Here is a 16,297-nt window from a genome sequence, read left to right on the forward strand (position 1 = left end):
GCCAACAAACAGTAAATATGGCAGCATTAACACTGTGGGGCTGAACATCATAAATCCTGTGAAGACCAATTGTGCTTCTTGATTGTAATCTGGTGTCATATTTTCCTGGTTCCTGGTCAGAAATACAGAAATAAATGCCTATTGAAGTTGGAATTTTAACTGGAAAAGTCAACGCTTGCATAGACAAACTAAAAGGCACCATATGAAAATGATGTCTTGTCCAATGGAATTTGTTTACTTGATAACACTATACTTATCTTGGATAATAAGTTTATGATTTTTTTTTACAGGAATATTCCCTTGCTAAGTGTTTCAGGCAAAGTCAAAGGTAAAGGATTATGGCGGTTGTCTCAAATGGGCCAATATCTTGGCATCTTTAGTTGTGTCTCTGATTCAACAAACCTGACTCAAATGTTTGCTCATTAGCAGAGCTCTGTAGAGCTTGACTGCATGCTAGTGAAGCAGTTTTGCCATTGGATTTTGGTGTTTAGGCCAAGGGACATCTAACAGTTGCAGGATATTGGCCCTCGAAGATTTGAGTTTGAGACCTCTGGATTATAGAGTAGGGCAACCCAAGTTAACTGCTTTTGTTTAACGCCGGTCAACTGGCTGATGCAAATTATAAATCACTCTCACACACACAGGTTAAAAAAAACAGGAACTCCTAAACTGTGTGAACTGTAACTCGTTTTGGTGTTTGTGTTAAAAAAGAGCTTGATAAGTAATAGATCGTGATGCAGAGATACCATGGATTAGAGTTATTTTAATAGCCAAGCCACAGCAAAGTCAGAGAAGGCTTCCTTATGTCACATAGCTAATAACAGGGATGAGTAAAAGAGCTTGTAAAGCCCTTACTCCCACCTTATTCTGCCCCACGCATAAGCTTGAGCTCTCTGTGGGCTGTGAGCCACCAAACCCTTCGCCAAAATGAGATGGGCTCCCAAGAAGATTGGGGGTGAAGGTGGGGGTAGAGAGAATCGGATTAACCACAATGCCTCAATTGTAAGAAATGCTCTGGGTTGACCTCAGTGTAATGCCAGTGACAAATGCTGTAAAGTAAATCCTTAGCTTCTGATTAGGTAATGGTAGAAACCAGAATTAGCTGTGGTGAAATTGCTCAAATCTGTAGGTATGTTTTACATGTAAATGTTTATAAATGAGGTGGGATTTATGCTAAACAAACTTATTGCCACTGGAGAAACAAATGAGCAGTAAAGTAATAAATTGCCAGAGACTGTCGCCAGAAGCTTAATTTAGTCTCCATCACCTGAGAAGGAAAACAGAGAGCAAATTATTGGCACGAAAAGCAGCTTAACTAGATTCCAATCTGCCTTCTTTGAGAAACAATTGATCTAGCTGATGAACATGAAAAACAAGGAATTAAGTTTTTGGTCACTGTTTACTTGAGGATCAAGTAGTGCCAGCCGGAGAGGTAACAGTACTGATCCAGTTTTAATCTTTTCCTGACATCTGAGCCAGATCATTTGGCAGGACTGTTGGGATGATGTTTCAGTTTGTCTTTAGGGTGTAAAATAGAGATTAAAGGGGTTCAACTGCTTCTCTAATGGAGGCTTGCTGCGAACACGGTTTAATCCTTCAGTTTTTTAAAGAAGTGAAAAGTTTGTGCCATCCAGAAAGTTACAAATATGTCCCTTCTGGGTCCCCTACAGAGTAGAGAGTGGGAGACAGCAGGAATTGACCATATTCAAAGCTCTCCTCCTTTACTTGCTAAATATTGGGATTTCACAATGACAGAATTTGTCTCAATGCTCATAGTGAAATGTAATGTTTTCAGAGTTAGACTTTCTTTAAATGTTGAAGGGAGGTCAATTTAGTTAATCTACATCAGTTTTGTGGGTTGGCTCATCACTTTTATTTATTTTTTTATTTTTGTTACATGCTGCTGGTGAATGATTAAAAGTTTATGATTTCCTCTCACAACGAGCCCCTTTGCTGTTGCTCCAGGTTAATTTGTGTTCCCCCCTTATTTCAATTTTTCCGTAGTAAATGTCCACATTATTTCCCACATGTGCCTGAACGAGGGGTTTGATTATCAGAAGGTAGATCTTATGGCTAGTTGTGTTATTATCAAAGGGGTTGTAAGCTGCAGTAACAGATTCTGGGGTCTTATTGCTATAGCAATCAGCCCCCTTGCCACCTGGCCTTTCCTGACCCCAGTCAGAGATAAGCTTTATGGGAAAGCATATTAACATACTCTGGCAGTGACCTCCCTCCTTTATCAAAGGCAGTCCTTTGAAATCAAGTGTTTATGGAGCCCCAGTGAGAGGACAGCGCTGCTGATTGCCCATATTAGAGGTTGACTATAAATGAGCTGGAGATGGACAAAGGACTTGTAGTAGTGGGGGGAACTGAAGATGGGGTACTGATGTTCTTGCTAAATGAGCAATAATTTTAATGACCTCAGCATCCCATGAGCAGGTTGCTAGTCCCTACAATCCCTGTCATTACAATTACTAAATGGGCAAATATTTTTACGAACACTGTCTGCTTTTAAAACATTAATTTTCTTCTTTCTTCTCAATGAAAACATTTATTTCATTAGCTAACATGAATCTGGCTTATGAACACAACCTAATACTGACACTTTGGAGTGTAAAACCACAAGTAGAAAGTTGTAAGTTTTCTCTTTTCAATTAAGATACAAGCTAAACATATCCGTAAGATGTTTTTGTTTTTATTTTCTTTACTTCTTATTTTGATATGGGCATTTTACTGTGGCTATAAAAGGCATATCGTTTAAAAAACCCACAATGTTAGCCACCGTGAGTGTCTGCTTACAGCCTGATTGCTTGTGTAAAATCCTCTCAGCATGTCTGCAATGATGGATGGTGATAGCCCCATGTCTTTGTACACAACAGGGGGGCCCTACTGTTGTCACCGGACAGATACAGGGAGTTGCAAAGAGAAAGATGTAACCACAGCTTAATGTCCTTCTCTGGCGCTGTGCATGCTCTTTCCTATTTGCTTTTCCCTTCACGGCACGGTTAACATCGTAAATTAACCTTTCCAAGCCCCCTGTGCTTACAGACTGGTGCACAATACAAAGGAAAAAAATAGATCTTTGTTATGCAATGTGGCGGATGCTGGTCAGAAACATAGCCTGTTACAGTGTTCAGCTATTCCTTTTTTTCAGTGATAGGGGATAAAACAATATACTTTGTTCAGTCAAGCATACTTTAAGTGCATGTCCTGTGTACTCTGTGAAACCATACAAGGCTGCCTTCTGTTCTCCATCCTAGAAATGTAAATGAAACACATGAAAGGAAATGTATTCTAGATCCTTTTGTTCTTTGTTCAATTCTGTAAATATGATGTAAATAGCAAACAGCTATGCATGCTATTATAGACGCAATTTGTTCAGGTACTTTTGTAATCCAGACTTCTCATATGGCATGTAGACAAAAAGCAAAAATGGAAACAATACAATAAATTGTGAAGGATATGGTTTGTAATGATGTCAAAAAGGGCAAAAAATGTCTTAGGTGGTAATGTTTTCTTACTGATAACTAATGCATTGGCCTGCCATTTACTCCAGTGCTGTGCTCATGTTACTGGATATCTTTTTATGTTCCATAAGGTGGGGTTAGGGCAAAACATGACAATAAATCACTAGTCTGTGGAATAGTGTAAGTAGCGATCAAAATGAAGACAAGGCTGATGTTCTTGCTGTTTTGTTTTTTATTTTCCCATTGCCACTGCATGCTTACATGCATTATTCTATTAATAGCTGAGTATGAAACACAATAAATATAAAGTATAAAATTTAGCTGCCATCAGAGTTATCTCAGCAGAAAAAAATGGCATATCACCAGCTTTAAGCGCAGTTTTGAAAGGACATGGTTCTGGAAAATAAATTAAACTTACAATAATAGATTTTTTTGCTGAAAATGTTCCAGTCATTAATAATAGGGAGAGAGGACTCAAGTTAATTGTTTTTATTTATTTTGAATTTTTTTCTGCTTTTGTAAAACAATGTTCAGTTAAAAAACACACAAAAAAAAAAAACATGCATATCCAAAATTTCCCATTGTCCTTGCAGGGCTATTAGGACACTGCATGTAAGGAGCAATGAAGAAAACGGGATTTTCTTTTCTTTTTCTGTGGGTGGTGGGAGGTGGGGTGGTTTTTAAAAGTGTTTATTGTAAGCCATTTTAGAACCATGTTAAAACCTGAGGCGCTCATGGTAGATGGAAGTATCTAATTTCTAACCTGTGCTAAAGATATTTTAAATTTAATAAATAAGTATTGTAACAAGAAAAACGGTCAAGTTGTGTGATGTTTTGAACTTTCAGTTTACTTTCGATTCTATTCATAGCTATAGCTTTTGGGGTTTACATCATTTGAACGTACTTTTGTTGCTCATTAGTTTGGACGGTAGGTGCTGCACCACGAGGTATACCATCACACTGTCACGGTTAAACATTTCAGAGCATCAAAAAGAAATGTCACAAAAGATAATCTGAGTAAAGCAGTTCTAAAAATGTTAACTATTTATGGAAAACACCTATCCAAATCAACATAGCCCATGTGAAGAGGCATCATAAACATCACAGACTACAAGCGCAGCAATTAGTGGCTGAACAATGACCCGGCTCTCCCTTGATACCTTAAACCTCTGCTTCACACGCTTCGACTCTCCAAATAACAGGGAGCCTGAACATCTTCCCCAGCCAGAGAGACACCATCAGTCTATTGTCCTCCAGCTCGACCAAGTTACCTCTTCCCTTAAAAAGGTAAACACCAACAAGGCTGCAGGTCCAGATATGGTGTCAGCCCGGACGCTTAAATCGTGTGCGGACCAGCTAGCAGGGGTCTTTCTGGACATCTACAACCTCTCCCTGCAGCTCTCCACGGTTCTTGCCTGTCTGAAATCCTCCGTTATCGTGCCTGTCCCCAAGAAACCAATTATCACCTGCCTCAATGACTATTGTCCCATTGCTCTGACCCCCGTCATCCTGAAGTGCTTCGAGAGGATCCTCCTAAATTACATCAAGGACGCCATCCCTGCTGTCCAGGACAGCCTGAAGTTTGCCTACAGGGAGAATCGCTCCACAGAGGACGCTGTCTCGTTAGCACTGTATTCAGCTCTGATTAATTTACAGCAGCCCAACACCCATGTAAGGATGCTCTTCGTGGACTTCAGCTCAGCATGCAACACCGTGCTACCAGACATGCTGGTTTGGAGGCTCCACAACATGGGACTATCCACACACTATTCCTGGATCGTTTACTTCCTCACCAATAGACTCAAGGTGGTGAGGATAGGGAAACACACATCTGCTCCACTGATCCTCAACACAGGGCCCTCTTCACTCTTTTCATTTAGGGCTGTTCTGATGGCCACCCCACAAACACAGTGGTGAAGTTTGCAGACGACACCACTGTAGTGGGTCTCATCTCCAACAATGATGAGTCCCTCTACAGGGATAAGGTCAGCAATCTCACACAGTGGTGCTCCAGGAACAACCTGAGCCTGAACAACAGTAAGACCAAGGAGGACTACAGGAGGTCCAGGAGGACTGAACACGCTCCTCTCTACATACAGGGGGAGGTAATGGAGTGCGTGGACAGCATTAGGTTCCTTGGCATTTACATCTCTGACCTCTCTTGGACTGCAAACACCTCCCACCTGGTGAAGAAGGCCCAACAACAACTCTTATTCCTCAGGGAACTGAAAAGGTCTAGACTTCCCACTAAACTGCTAAAAAACTTTTATAGAGCTACCACAGAGAGTGTTTCATGTACCAGCATAACTGTATGGTATGGGAGCTGCACAATCCAGGAAAGGAAGGACATAGCAGGGGTGGTGAGAACAGTGCAGGGGGTTATGGGATGCCGTCTGCAGGATCTAGACTCAATTTGTGCAGAACGAGTCCAAAGAAGGGCTAGACACACCCCACTGACCCAGACCTACCCAGGCAATGCGCTGTTTGCCCCTCTCCCATCAGGTAAACGCTTCAGAAGCCTCAAAGCCAAAACAAATAAACTTAGAAACAGCTTCTTCCCAAGAGCTGTGAGGGCAATCGCCCCCTGATAGGAGAATGCAGTCCAATGCTTTAAAATCACCCCCACTGTTACTAGCCCATCATATGTTACAATCACCTTAATGTTATTGCCTACTGGACACTATCATCTCTGAATACCTAAATACACATTTATATAAACAAAGCCTCAATCATCATTGTTCAATAAGCACTGTATACCTCATTGTCTTTATCTGTGACTTTCCTGAACTCTAAAAAAAAATATTTGTTCACAAGGGAATAATTGTTCCCTTGTTCATTGCATGTTTGTTAGTTTTGTTTTGCCTTCATATTGTGTAATGTGAACTGTAATGCGAACTGGAGTAGTCAAAGAGAAATTTAGCCACGGTGGCAAATAAAATATTCTCATTCAGATTTCTGCTATTTCATTGTTCATTCAGTAAGTGGGTTAGGTATATTTTATCTCAAAGACAGTTTGAGGGTTGTTGATCAATGTGTGTTTCTGCTCAGAATGCAGGTATGACTAGAGGTGTGTTCACACCTTTGAATAGATTAATCAACAAGAAGCTGGTATTGCAGTCACTTGATTTGTACCCATCAGTTGTTATGTGTGGAAACCCTTGACTTTAATGGACCCATGACGAGAAACAGGGACAATAACTTGATTCTGATAATGCTGCAAATGTGGTTTTCAATCAAAAGTGAGCACAACTCTATACACAATAAAATGTAATAAAAGTCCATGTCACACCATCAGCTTCTTCTGTGAAAAAAATACCACAGGGTTTTTATGTTGGATTGCCAACATAGTTTTACATTACTGGTCATCAGAAGGATTTTACTGTTCTGTAAAAAAATATTTTCTTAGATACCAAGCTCCTTTGCAAACTTCATATACAGATGCCACACTGAGGCCTTGGACACATGTGTTGGCAGAAGCTTCACATGCCATTACCTATGCCCAGGATGAGGACCAGGCAGCATGTTGGCGAGGTCTTCGGTGTAGGACTCTGTTGATTTGTTCATGGCTGATGAAATGGGGCACCTGTCCCTGTTCTCATCAAAGTGTCTGATGATGTCAGTCAATGTGGCTCTTCAAATTCTGGACAGGGGAAATGGCTGGTTCACAGCCCTTTCAGGCTGGCAGTGCTCCATGACTCAACACAGCAGGATGCAATTGGCACACCGGCGCAAAGGTTGAAACGGGAGAATATATATATATATATATATATATATATATATATATATATATATATATATATATATATATATATATATATATATATATATATATATACACATACCGTATCGGGTAAGATTAAACACATAAAATGTTTTGTCTCATATCATGTTCATGTTAAAAACGGAGAGCTACACAGCTTTAATGTCAATATGATGCATTGTTAGCACAGACTTTATGCCTCTGATGACTTTATGCCTCCAAAATCTGTGATGTTCTCCATTTCACTGTCCTGCAAACGTGCTGTTGACAGATTCTGAAATCTGACAATTCCGCTGCTCTGTCCTGAGTCCATATAATAAGTTTAAACTTTCAATAAGCTTTCTTTTTCTTTTTCTTCCTCATCTTCCGCTACCATCAGCTGGAACCTAAGAATGCTCTCTAAAGTCCGCAGGCGCTATTTCTTATGCTTGATCTCCCCCTGATGTAGAATCTGAAGTGAATCCATTGTTGGTCCTAGTGAACACTTCCACCCGCAGCGGACCACTGTAATTGCCGCAGTACAGTTCTTGGGTGACCCGTTCATCTCGATCCATTTTCATCAGCCAGAGACACTCACAGTTTATTTTTCAAAACAGCATTAAGTGGCTGCATAAGTAGCCATCTGCTCTCTTCAAGAACACAGCTTGTTGGCCGACATGCATAACAAAAGCCTGCACGGAGCCACACAAAGGCGGTATACAAATTAACTGTGGGTTTCCCCTCCTAGACATCCAGATGCCACTGGGCTGGATTATAAACTGAAAATATGGCAAGTTTAAACACAAAGTTTATCATTTTAATACCTCTGAATCAGTCATTTAAAGCATTGAGGGGTTTCTTCATAGTTGAATAGTCAAACCTCAGATTCAGGAAGACCAATTTGGTTTTAGTCCTGGTCGTGGAACACTGGACAAGCTCTACAACATCAACAGGTTCCTGGATGGTGCATGGGAGTTTGCCCAACCAGTCTACATGTGCTTTGTGGACTTGGAAAAGGCATTCGACCATGTCCCTCTTGGGATCCTGTGGGGGATGCTCCAGGAGTATGGAATTCCAGGCCCTTTAAAATGGGCTGTTAGGTCCCTGTATGACCGGTGTCAGAGTGTGGGCTGCATTGCCGTATGTAAGTTGAACTTGTTTTCAGTGAGAGTTGGACTCCACCTTTGTTGCCAACTCTATTCATAACATTTATGGACAGAATTTCTAGGCGCAACCAAGGAGTTGAGGGGATCCATTTTGGTGGCCTTAAGGTTGCGTCTCTCCTCTTTGTGGATGACATGGTCCTGTTGGCTTTATCAGACCGTGATCTACAGCTCTTATTGTGGAGTGTTAAGCAGCCGGGATGAGGATCAGCGCCTCCAAATCCAAGGCCATGGTCTTGAGCCGTAAAAAGGTAGAGTGCCTTCTCCGGGTTGGGGAGGATGTGCTGCCCCAAGTGGAGGAGTTTAAGTATCTTGGGGTCTTGTTCACGAATGAGGGAAAGTTGGAATGGGAGATTGATAGGGATATTGATGCCGCATCTGCAGTGAAGCGGGCAGTGTCTGTTGTGGTGAAGAGAGAGCTTAGTCAAAAGGCGAAGCTCTCGATTTACCAGTCGATCTACGTACCCACCCTCATCTATGGTCATGAGATTTGGGTCGTGACCGAAAGAACGAGATCGTAGATACAAGGGCCTGAAATGAGTTTTTTCCGTTGGGTGTCTGGGCTCTCCCTTAAGCCGGGCGTACACTGTACGAGTTTTTCCCCTTTTAGGGCCGATTCTTCAGTCGTGCGAGCATTTTTTGAATCGGGCCAAATTTCAGCTTGATCGTAGAGGGGGGGAGGAGGGGGGACTGGCTTCTCACGACTACCTCCCGATCAGGAATCGGACGATCGTGAAAATCAAACATGTTTGAAATTCAGTCGGCTGTCGTGAGGTTTTCGTGAGCGCATCCTGCTGTTCAAGCAGAGCTACGCCCGCTTCCCTCCCTCCCGCCAGCGGAGGGAGGGAAGCGGGTGTCCCTGAAGCAACCTCCGGCCGGTGTTGGGGAGGGCGAGCCGTCCGGTCGGCGCAACGCGCTGGCCGCCTGTTTCGGCACTCCTCCGCGGTCCGCGCATCGCGCTGGCCGCCTGTTTCAGCCCTCCTCCGCGGTCCGCATCGCGCTGGCCGCCTGTTTCGGCACTCCTCCGCGGTCCGCAACGCGCTGGCCGCCTGTTTCGGCACTCCTCCGCTTGCTGGGGGGGGGGGGTGCGGGCCAGGCGACCTGCCGTGCCGCGCGGCCGCCGGTGCGTCTCGTCCCTCCTCTCTCCCCTCCGTTCCCCCGACGCCCGGTGCCTCCTGCGGGCCTCGCCAGAGCTGGGCTCGAACCCCGGCTCTGGGTCCCTGTCACCTACCGTCGCTCGCCTGCCTCTGCCACCACAGCGAGCGGTCCCAGAGGGGACACGACGTACAGTGTGAGCAGTCCGGTCTCGTCCGAGCGTCGCGCCGCACAGATCGTGAGCGGTGAACTTTTTAAACCCCGCGGTTCCGTCGCACAGTTTGAGATGTATATAAGTACCACGACTGAAAAACTCGTACAGTGTACGCCCGGCTTTAAAGATAGGGTGAGAAGCTAGGTCATCGGGAGGAGACTCAGAGTAGAGCCAATGCTTCTCGAGAGGAGCCAGTTGAGGTGGCTTGGGCATCTGGTTAGGATGCCTCCTGGACGCCTCCCTGGTGAGGTGTTCTGGGCACGTCCCACCAGGAGGAGACCCAGAGGAAGACCCAGGACACACTGGATTAACTATGTTTCTCGGCTGGCCTGGGAATGGCTTGGGGTTCCCCCGGAGGAGCTGGCCCAAGTGGTTGGGGAGAGGGAAGTCGGTGACTGCCTATCAAAGCTGTTACCCCCATGACCCGACCCCGGATAGGCAGAATAAGATGAATGGATGGGTGGGTGGATGGGTTTCTTCATAACTTCAACTAGCAGATTTTGCAAACAAAAAAAACACAATTTTCTGACAAATGTAATGTTTTTCTGTTCTTTCAATCTGTGCTCTGCTGACTTGTTCCTACCTTTGCCATGGCATGCTGCATTTAAAAAAAAAACACATTTTGTATTTACTCAGTTTATTTTTGTCTAACATCAACAAAAAATCACAAAGTGGGCAACCAATATTTAATAGCAATGTATTAGTGCTGAAGGCTGCATCGGGGCACAGCTGGAAGAGGCAAATAAGGTCTTGGGTTTGAATCCCAGCCTGGGGTCTTTCTTCAAGGAGTTTGCATGTTCTCTCTGAGCATGTGTGGGTTCTCTCCAGCTGCTCTGGATTCCTCCCACAGTCCAAAAATATGACTGCAGGTTAATTGGTCTTTCTAAATTGCCCATAGGCGTGTGTGTGTGTGTGTGTGTGTGTGTGTGTGTGTGTGTGTGTGTGTGTGTGTGTGTGTAGGTGTGAGTGTGTGCACGTGTGTGTTGTATAGCTGTTTGTCCTGGTCATCTCTATGTTGACCTGTGATGGACTGGTGACCTGTCCAGGGTGTACCCCACCTCTTGCCAATGACCTCTGGAGATAGACACCTGTAACCCTACATAGATAAGGGTCCATAGACAATGAATGGATGGATGTATTAGTGCTCAGGTAATTTTTTTTTACTTTTTATTTTGTGATATCTACACAAGCATTCATTATTCTGTACAACAAAGGCATGCCTTATGGTTAAGTGCTTATCTGACACTGTCTTTAATCAGCTAAACCCTTCATGGTGTGGTAAGTTTGTGTTTTGCTTGTTTCCACAAATTGTTTACAAGGGGACACATTCAATTAGTTATTTCATTATGGCCTCAGGTGTAATCAATTGACACTGCCGATAACAAAGTCACATCAATTTGTGAGCCAACTCCAGCACATTTTTCTAAATGACTGAGGACCATTTCTATTTCAGGCACCCACAAGTCTTTGTCTGATGTGACAGTTTAGCACACACTCTTATAATGGTCTGTTTCATCCTAAACAAGGAGAGTCTTCAGTTATTTGACCGTTGTGACCACAGATTCCACATGTAAAGTCTGTCTTAGGTCCCTTAGTAATATTTGGCAAAGAAAAAAAAACAAAGTTCTGTTTTTTTTCTCTCTGTCGCCACTCTCTCTCCCCTTCTGTAGCATAGATAAACAATGCGAGTGACAGTCTCTCATCACTCAAGAGGCTGAATCCCTGGCCCTGACCCGATAACATCAAGTGTGTGTGTCACCTGTCAAGTGGCTTCTGTCACACTTCAGTGGGAACTCAAAAACAAGACTCCCTGTGCGTGTGTGCCTTAGAGACGGACTGAGTGTGTGAAGTCAATGCGGGGGCGGGGGGTTGGGACTGTGGGTTTAAGAGTGCCTGTTGGCATGCAAGTGCAGGCCTCTTTAGGCATGAGTGGAGTTGAGAGCGGTGAGGGGCTGGGAGGGCCGTGGTGCTTGTGAAGGTAAGCCACAAAACAGAAAAAAACGTAGGGGGGTGGCATAACGACCCAAATGGGAAGGACTTGTGCAGACACTGTGAAACTATCTCATTTTGTAGGCTCTGCTGGTCTCATTCTCATGTTCGGAAGGGGCAGGGTGATGTGGGAAACCAATTATTTCCACCTATAAAAGGCAACATATGCCAAGATCATAAAACTTCTTATTGGACGGTAATTTATTAAAGCAAGTAATAGAAATGGAGAGCAGAAAGACACAAGCTATAATACTGTGTCATTCTGCTTTTCATTAAGGACCTGGTTGTCAGTGAAATTCAATATTGTAGGTTGCTGACATATGAGGGAGAGATTAGCAGAATAGAAAGATGTCCTGTCTTTACAAGATCCTGAATAATTGGGAACCTTCACTGTGTTACGCATCCTATCTAAATTTAATTCTGAATACAAATCCTGTATTACACTAACTCACAATATTAGCATATGTATGATTAAGTGTGACTCCAAATAATTTCATGAGTACACTGACTGCATATCAGGTGGTTTTGGTCTGCTTCTTTTACATTTCTTCATGGTTAAACACACTGCTTTTTAAATGTATCAACAGTGAAGCTTTGAAGCCAACAATAATCAAAGGTCCAAGCAGCAAACAGCTGCTACCAATTCAGGCATAAATGGATGAGTGATCTGAAGCAGCTTGCTTCTTCCTCTGCTGCAAATGTTTAAATCATTGTTGAGCTCTGAATGAACAATAATAAACCATCATTGTGATCCTCACAATGCCAAATGATGTGGATTAGCCAGTGGGCGAAAGGCTGTATGGAAGAACTTATCTGCTTCATCTCATTATCTAATACGCCAAGTGGAGGTGGAGATGATTCCGCTATGGCACATTTTAAACCGGAACAACGGAAATGTGTGCAAATGAGCCAGGCAGATATATTCCATTGTCTGCGGTTATTGTAATGGTAAAATACAGGTTTTGTTGTTGTAAATTACTCTCCTTTCAGACAGAGCGAAGGTTTTTGTATCTGTTTCTGAGATAAATACCATCACAAATGAGGCTGGACAAAACAAAAGCAGAAGAGAGAGAACGAGGCAATTGAGTTAGGGAGAGGGAGGGTTTTGTGTAGCCCCATTGTATAAAGTCTGGCAAGTACCTCTGTGTTTGTTGTCAACTTCATGGTGACAACCATGTTCTGAAAACAGCTACACGAAGGAAAAATAGGCTCCTTAAACTGTTGTAAACAGATGTCACAATGCAGTAGGTTACTAGACAAGAAAATAATTTCTAAGTTGTGTAAGGCTAATACCTATTCAGATTTTTCTATAGCTGATTTTAGTTCATAAAAAACAGCCACATCTGAAAAGTTTCATATCTTTGGGACACAATGTGGTTTTAGCAGAAAATAAGCTAGGCTGCTTTCACAAGAGAAACTCTTTCTTTCTTTCTTTCTTTCTTTCTTTCTTTCTTTCTTTCTTTCTTTCTTTCTTTCTTTCTTTCTTTCTATTTTTTATACAGCAGAACGTATGTCTTGATATCCAAAGTTACGCTGGCTTAGGCTGTCAGCTGCATCAATCTGCCTCATCAGTGGGGTGTGTTGGCCTAGTGGTTAGAGCAGGGGAGCTTGCATCCTGGGAAGGCTGCTCTTTCCCCAGTTTGAATTCCAATTCTGGATCCCTCACAGAATGGTCCACGGCCACCACACTGTAGAGGCCCCTGCTCCCTAAGGGATGAGTTAAATGCAGAGGACAAATTTAATTTGAATGTACAAAGTTACAACGACAAAAAGGTTATGATTATTATTAATATTGTTATTATATAATCTATGACTTTTTTTTTTTACTGAAAATTCAGTAAACCTTCTGTGCAACATCATCAAAGATGATACATGCCTGGATTTTCTTCAGGTCCTGTGGTTCTTAGTAAATCACCCCATCAGAATAATGATTAGCAACCAATGTGACCTTAGTGTAGTAATACCCTGAAAGAAAAAAAGCGGCAAACCTAATGACACTCTTAAGCGGAGGTGTAGACTTTTACATTCGCTGATATAGCATTGTATTGCAGAGGAATGGAAATTTTCAGTTTGAGTTGTTTAAAATTGCTAAAATCTGGAAAAGCAGGGAAACACACCTAAATATTTGTTCAGCCTTCCATTTTTTTATACAAACAAACCAAACATCTTTCTACTGTCGGTACTGATTATAACTACCAGACCTTCACTTCAAGAAATCTGGATATCCCTTTAAAAATCCATTCATGTTGTTCAGCTGTTTTCATTTTTGCTGACCAGGTGTCAGCTTTCCACCTAGCTGGTAAATTCTTAATGTTCTATGAACTCAAGATGGTGTGATGGCTTTTGATTCAATTCAATTAAATTTTATTTATATAGTGCCAATTGCCAACATGTAATCTCGAGACATTATACAAAGTCAATACAATCAAATCATACAGACATGTTGGTTAAAAGGCTTTTCTATCTGAGGAAACGCAACAGATTGTATTGAACGTTGACTTGTAGCATTGATTCCTATTTAAAGAGCACATAGCAACAAGGAACGTTAATTGCAATGTGGCGTTGATGTTTTAGCAATCCCTCATGCTGAGCATGCATGTAGATTATGTGCTTTTAATGATAATACCTTTACACAATTTAATTTCCAAGTATTCCAAACTATAGACAGAGCTATAAAGAATCTATCATTGATTTCTATTAAAGCATTGTTCTCCATTGCAACTTCTTCCTTAGTTGGTTGTAACTACATAGGCAGACAAGTTTAACTGCTAGTAAGTAAAACAGCCAGTCAAACAAGAAAAGTATGATTATACCAAGATCTGAATTTGTATTGACATAATGTTAAAAAATGCATTTGCTTTTGTCAAATCCCAACTTCACATTTTCCCATAACCTTTTGTGTTCTGTTCAATCAAGTATTGATCCAAACTTGGTCAAGGTTGTGCAGGCCAGCTGGTCAGCCTGTCAAACATGGCCAGATCATATCTGCCAAACAGCACAGAGAATATATGAGGTTCCTATCCCACATTTGCATTGGAATCAATGTCATATTGATCACAGAGTAATTATATAATCATAACTTTATTAATAAGAGACTGAATTGATTTCCAGATAACCTTTCCTTTTGTAAAAATAAAGTAGCTCACATTGCAAGGTAAATAGAGAATTTCCCTGTCTCTAATTTATGCAATTTTCTTTCAAAAGGCTGAATGAAGGAGGCTATTGGAAGACCCACCAGGATCTTCATTAGTCACAGGCATGCACACTTGAAATACAGATGCCCATGCAACACACACACACACATAGCTTCACTTAGATTTCTATATGGACACACGTATGCACATAGCCATGCATGCATACAGTCCCTTGGACATGTCTCATTAAATTCAGGTGAGGAGATTAATTAAAATGATATTTAAATCCCTCCGGACTGTAATCTACTCCACTCAGGTGTTTGTCTCACACATCCACACATATGCAGAAATGTATACATCCATTTTTGGAAGCCAACAATGCATATGAATAGAGACCCATTATGAAAAAAAAACTGTTGATAGGACATAGGACACAAAAGACTATCACAGAGGATTTGTGCATTTTTGAAATGCACAAAGGGAAATACATTTTAAATTATTCCCCAGTATTTAGACTTTTCACATCAGTGCCCAAAGTAAAATCCTTGCAAGCTTGACCTCGTCTATTGCTTCTCACACCCTATAACCACTAATACCATTTATACACATGAAGCAATAATCGTGAACCTCGAGCATGCTTTGTTAGCTTTGTAAAAATCCTATAGCAGCCTCTCTGAGTACGTGGTACTGTCATTTTTAAATATATCTGCAAAGTTCTCACGGACTATGAATATTTTGAAGAAGAAAGGTCAGTGGCGAGAAGAAAACAGGCACATAACGTTTTAGTGAAAATATCTAAATTCTTGATGTCAGCAACAATGAAGAAAATTTTGCATGTCATGATGATTCCAAAAGCCTTCAGATAGGTCCTATTTACTGCATATGTAACCCAGTTAAAACTACATTACAGCAGTTTCTTAAAGGTAGAGAAAGCTGACATCAACTCCAAAGTATCTATGGTCTCATTCTCACATGATATTGACAGCATGTCACTACATATTAACACAGGGAACAAAAGTGTTAAGTAGGAGGTGTGTTTCACATAAAAGCTTGCCTATTTTCCCACCAATCAAATCAAGATAAGAAGGAAACTGAAACCAGAAAGCGGCTTTTGTACGTGTCTATAATCAAAAGAAGAGCGGTGACAGCAAGTCACTTTAATAATTTATTTTTTATTCTTGAAACATGTTTATTTTGTTAAGCCATTGCCAGTTCAGCCTTCCGGTTAAAACAATTTCTTTAAAAGTGAAAAAAAAAGATCAAGCGTGAATTCAAAAGAGGAATAAAAAAAGGAAGTCATCAAATAATGTGCTGCAGGCCCACTCTTGACCTTCACCTGGTGGAGAGGCAAATTGCCACAGAAAATGACATGTCATTCATCTGGGGTATACTCGAAGGATCATTTAGCTAATTTAATGATTAATAAGTTTAACACCTCTTAATAATTTCATTTGGCCCTGTGATTGAAATCCTGGGCTGAGCGAGGCAGGAGGCAG

This window comes from Fundulus heteroclitus, chromosome 4, assembly GCF_011125445.2.
Source record: "Fundulus heteroclitus isolate FHET01 chromosome 4, MU-UCD_Fhet_4.1, whole genome shotgun sequence".
NCBI lineage: Eukaryota > Metazoa > Chordata > Actinopteri > Cyprinodontiformes > Fundulidae > Fundulus > Fundulus heteroclitus.